The sequence below is a fragment of the Tachyglossus aculeatus genome, chromosome 2 (genome assembly GCF_015852505.1).
Source record: "Tachyglossus aculeatus isolate mTacAcu1 chromosome 2, mTacAcu1.pri, whole genome shotgun sequence".
Classification (NCBI taxonomy): Eukaryota; Metazoa; Chordata; class Mammalia; order Monotremata; family Tachyglossidae; genus Tachyglossus; species Tachyglossus aculeatus.
Genome location: NC_052067.1, coordinates 139,372,770 through 139,378,694, shown reverse-complemented (window position 1 = coordinate 139,378,694; position 5,925 = coordinate 139,372,770).

Below are 5,925 nucleotides of genomic sequence, written 5' to 3'. Positions count from 1 at the left end.
CGCCGCCCCAGCCCCAGGCCAAGGCGGAGCCTCACCGGGAGGGGAGGGGCCTGGACGAGAGGCCCAGCCTGGACCTCTACATATTTACTCCTCTATTGATTTTAGTTTGGCCATCGAATAATAATAATAATGATGGCATTTACTAAGCGTTTGCTAGGTGCGAAGCACTGTCCTAACCGCCGGGGAGGTGACAAGGTGTACTTTGTACTTCCCAAGCGCTTAGGACAGTGCTCTGCACATAGTAAGCGCTCCATAAATACGATTGATGATGATGATGAAGGTGATCAGGTTGCCCCACGGGGGGCTCACAGTCTTCATGTGACTGTGAGAGGGAGAGAGAGGGTGTATGTGACGGTGTGTTCGTGTGTTGCGTGGGGGCGGGCCCTATTCTATTGATTTTATTTTGTTAGTATGTTTGGTTTTGTTCTCTGTCTCCCCCTTCTAGACTGTGAGCCCGCTGTTGGGTAGGGACTGTCTCTATGTGTTGCCGACTTGCACTTCCCAAGCGCTTAGGACAGCGCTCTGCCCATAGTAAGCGCTCCATAAATACGATTGATGATGATGATGAAGGTGATCAGGTTGCCCCACGGGGGGCTCACAGTCTTCATGTGACTGTGAGAGGGAGAGAGAGGGTGTATGTGACGGTGTGTTCGTGTGTTGCGTGGGAGCGGGCCCTATTCTATTGATTTTATTTTGTTAGTATGTTTGGTTCTGTTCTCTGTCTCCCCCTTCTAGACTGTGAGCCCGCTGTTGGGTAGGGACTGTCTCTATGTGTGGCCGACTTGTACTTCCCAAGCACTTAGTACAGTGGTCTGCACATAGTAAGCGCTCAACAATCAATCAATCAATCAATCAATCGTATTTATTGAGTGCTTACTGTGTGCAGAGCACTGTACTAAGCGCTTGGGAAGTACAAGCTGGCAACATGTAGAGACAGTCCCTACCCAACAGTGGGCTCACAGTCTAGAAGGGGGAGACAGAGAACAAAACCAAACATACTAACAAAATAAAATAAATAGAATAGATAGGTACAAGTAAAATAAATAGAGTAATAAATGTGTACAAACATATATACAGGTGCTGTGGGGAAGGGAAGGAAGTAAGATGCGGGGGATGGAGAGGGGGATGAGGGGGAGAGGAAGGAAGGGGCTCATTCTGTGAAGGCCTCCTGGAGGAGATGAGCTCTCAGTAGAGCTCATCCCCATTTTCCACATGAGGCGCAGAGAAGTGAAGTGACCCACCCCAAGTCACACAGCTGACAATTGGCGGAGTCGGGATCCAAACCCATGACCTCTGACTCTAAAGCCCGGGCTCTTTCCACTGAGCCACGCTCCTCCCCATATAATAATAATAATAATGGCATTTATTAGGCGCTTGCTATGTGCAAAGCACTGTTCTAACCGCTGGGGAGGTGACAAGGTGATCAGGTTGCCCCACGGGGGGCTCACAGTCCTCATCCCCATTTTACAGATGAGGTAACTGAGGCGCAGAGAAGTGAAGTGACTCGCCCCAAGTCACACAGCTGACAATTGGTGGGGTCGGGATCCGAACCCATGACCTCTGACTCCAAAGCCCGTGCTCTTTCCACTGAGCCACGCTCCTCCCCATATAGTAATAATAATAATAATAATGGCATTTATTAAGTGCTTGCTATGTGCAAAGCACTGTTCTAAACGCTCGGGAGGTGACAAGGTGATCTGGTTGCCACACGGGGGGCTCACAGTCCTCATCCCCATTTTACAGATGAGGTAACTGAGGCGCAAAGAAATGAAATGACTATATATATTTCTATATATTTATTACTCTATTTTATTTGTACATACTCTTATTAAAGACGTGTATATAGCTATAATTCCGTTTATTTTGATAGTATTGACACCTGTCTACTTGTTTTGTTTTGTTGTCTGTCTCCGCCCTTCTAGACTGAGAGCCCGTTGGTGGGTAGGGACCGTCTCTATATGTTGCCGATTTGTACTTCCCAAGCGCTTAGTACAGTGCTCTGCACACAGTAAGTGCTCAATAACTATGATTGAATGAATGAATGAATCTATAATTCTATTTATCTATTCTGATGGTATTGACACTTGTCTACTTATTTTGTTTTGTTGTCTGTCTCCCCCGCTTCTAGACTGTGAGCCCGTTGTTGGGCAGGGATCGTCTCTATCTGGTGCCGAATTGTACTTCCCAAGCGCTTCGTACAGTGCTCTGTACACAGTAAGCGCTTAATAAATACGATTGAATGAATAAATGAATGCTCTGCAATTAGAGAAGCAGCGTGGCTCAGTGGAAAGAGCCCGGGCTTTGGAGTCAGAGGTCATGGGTTCAAATCCCGACTCCGCCAATTGTCAGCTGTGTGACTTTGGGCAAGTCATTTCACTTCTCTGAGCCTCAGTTACCTCATCTGTAAAATGGGGATGAACACTGTGAGCCCCCCGTGGGACAACCTGATCACCTTGTAACCTCTTCAGCGCTTAGAACAGTGCTTTGCTCATAGTAAGCGCTTAATGAATGCCATTATTATTATTATCATAATAAATACGATGGAATGAAAGAATGATTAGTGGGAAGACGGGAGGGGGTAAGCGAGGAGCAGCCGAGAGGGTAAAGGGCGATGAGAGGGGCTTGGTCAGAGGAAGCGGCGTGGCAAACGAAGTGGGTGTGGCCAATGCATTCATTCATTCAATCAATCAATCAATCGTACTTATTGAGAGCTTACTGTGTGCAGAGCACTGTACTAAGCGCTTGGGAAGTACAAGTTGGCAACATATAGAGACAGTCCCTACCCAACAGTGGGCTCACAGTCTAAAAGGGGGAGACAGAGAACAAAACCAAATATACTAACAAAATAAAATAAATAGAATAGATATGTACAAGTAAAATAAATAAATAAATAAATAAATAAATAGAGTGATAAATATGTACAAACATATATACATATATACAGGTGCTGTGGGGAAGGGAAGGAGGTAAGATGGGGGATGGAGAGGGGGACAAGGGGGAGAGGAAGGAAGGGGCTCAGTCTGGGAAGGCCTCCTGGAGGAGGTGAGCTCTCAGCAGGGCCTTGAAGGGAGGAAGAGAGCTAGCTTGGCGGATGGGCAGAGGGAGGCCATTCCAGGCCCGGGGGATGACGTGGGCCGGGGGTCGACGGCGGGACAGGAGAGAACGAGGCCCAGTGAGGAGATTAGCGGCGGAGGAGCAGAGGGTGTGGGCTGGGCTGCAGAAGGAGAGAAGGGGGGTGAGGTAGGAGGGGGCGAGGGGATGGACAGCCTTGAAGCCCAGGGTGAGGAGTTTCTGCCTGATGCGCAGATTGATTGGTAGCCACTGGAGATTTTTGAGGAGGGGAGTAACATGCCCAGAGCGTTTCTGGACAATGAATTCATTCATTCAGTGGTATTTATTGAGCGCTTACTGCTTACAGTAGAGCACTGTATCAAGCGCTTGGGAAGTACAAGTCCCAACTTGTACTATATGTTGCCAACTTGTACTTCCCAAGCGCTTAGTACAGTGCCCTGCACACAGTAAGCGCTCAATAAATACGATTGAATGAATGAACAAGTCGGCAACATATAGAGACGGTCCCTACCCAGCAACTGGCTCACAGTCTAGAAGGGGGAGACAGACAACAAAACAAAACATGTAGACAGGTGTCAAAGCTGTCAGAATGAATAGAATTTCAGCTATATGCACATCATCATTAACAAAATAAATAGAACAGTAAATGTGTATCATCTCCAGTGGCTGCCTGTCAACCTACGCATCAAGCAAAAACTCCTCACTCGGTTTCAAGGCTGTCCATCACCTCGCCCCCTCCTACCTCACCTCGCTTCTCTCCTTCTCCAGCCCAGCCCGCACCCTCCGCTCCTCTGCCACCTCTAACCTCCTCACTAGGCCTCGTTCTCGCCTGTCCGGCGGTCGACCCACGGCCCACGTCATTCATTCATTCATTCAATCGTATTTATTGAGCGCTTACTGTGTGCAGAGCACTGTACTAAGCGCTTGGGCAGTACAAGTTGGCAACATATAGAGACGGTCCCTCCCCAACAGTGGGCTCACAGTCTAGAAGGGGCCATATCCTCCCCGGGGCCTGGAATGCCCTCCCTCCCCACATCCGCCAAGCTAGCTCTCTTCCTCCCTTCAAAGCCCTACTGAGAGCTCACCTCCTCCAGGAAGCCTTCCCAGACTGAGCCCCCTTTTTCCTCTCCTCCTCCCCATCCACCCGCCCTACCTCCTTCCCTTCCCCACAGCACCTGTATATATTTGTACAGATTTATTACTCTATTTTACTCGTACACATTTACTATTTTATTTATTTCGTTAATGATGTGCATATAGCTTTAATTCTATTTAATAATAATAATAACAATGATAGCATTTATTAAGCACTTACTATGTGCAAAGCACTGTTCTAAGTGCTTGGTAGGTTACAAGGTGGTGAGGTTGCCCCACGGGGAGCTCACAGTCTTAATACCCATTTTACAGATGAGGTAACTGAGGCACAGAGAAGTTAAATGATTTGCCCAAAGTCACACAGCTGACAAGTGGCAGAGCCAGGATTTGAACCCATGACCTCTGATTCCAAAGCCCGGGCTCTTTCCACTGAGCCACGCATTTGTTCTGACGACTTGACACCTGTCCACATGTTTTGTTTTGTTTTGTTGCCTATCTCCCCCTTCTAGACTGTGAGCCCATTGTTGGGTAGGGACCATCTCTATATGTTGCCAACTTGTACTTCCCAAGCGCTTAGTACAATGCTCTGCACATAATAAGTGCTCAATAAATACGACTGAATGAATGAATGAAGTAAAATAGAGTAATAAATCTGTACAAATATATACAAATATACTGTATATACAATATAATATATATATAATATACAATATACAAGTATATACAAATACATACAGTTGCTGTGGGGAGGGAAGGGATGTAGAGTGGGGGGGGATGGGGAGGAGGAGAAGAGGAAAAAGGGGGCTCAGTCTGGAAAGGCCTCCTGGAGGAGGTGAGCTCTCAGTAGGGCTTGAAGGGAGGAAGAGAGCTGGCTTGGGGGATGTGCAGAGGGAGGGCGTGGCCAAATCATAATAATAATAATGACATTTTTTAAGCGCTTACTATGTGCAAAGCACTGTTCTAAGCACTGGGGAGGTTACAAGATGATCAGGTTGTCTCATGTGGGGCTCACAGTCTTAATCCCCATTTTCCAGATGAGGGAATTGATGCCCAGAGAAGTTAAGTGACTTGCCCAAAGTCACACAGCTGACAAGTGATGGAGTCGGGACTTGAACCCATGACCTCTGACTCCAAAGCCCGGGCTCTTTCCACTGAGCCACGCTGCCAAATAGGTCGTGACAAAAAGAGGGGGCGTGGTTTTCATTCATTCATTCAATCGTATTTATTGAGCACTTACTGTGCGCAGAACAGAAGGGGGCGTGGCGAGTGGAAGGGTAATGCAGCGTGGCTAAGTGGAAAGAGCATGGGCTTTGGAGTCAGAGGTCATGGGTTCGAATCCCGACTCCGCCAATTGTCAGCTGTGTGCCTTTGGCAAGTCACTTCACTTCTCTGTGCCTCAGTTCCCTCATCTGTAAAATGGGGATTAAGACTGTGAGCCCCAGGTGGGACAACTTGATCACCCTGTATCCCCCCAGCGCTTAGAACAATGCTTTGCACATAGTAAGCGCTTAGCAAATGCCATTATTATTATTATTAACTTCTCTGTGCCTCAGTCCCCTCATCTGTAAAATGGGGATTAAGATTGTGAGCCCCCGTGCGGGACAACTTGATCACTTTATAACCTCCCCAGCGCTTAGAACAGTGCTTTGCACATAGTAAAAGCTTAATAAATGCCATTATTATCATTATTAATTGCAGTGTGGGGCGTGGCCATAAGGGGGTGTGGTCAGCGAAGGGGGGCGTGGTCAGCGAAGGGGG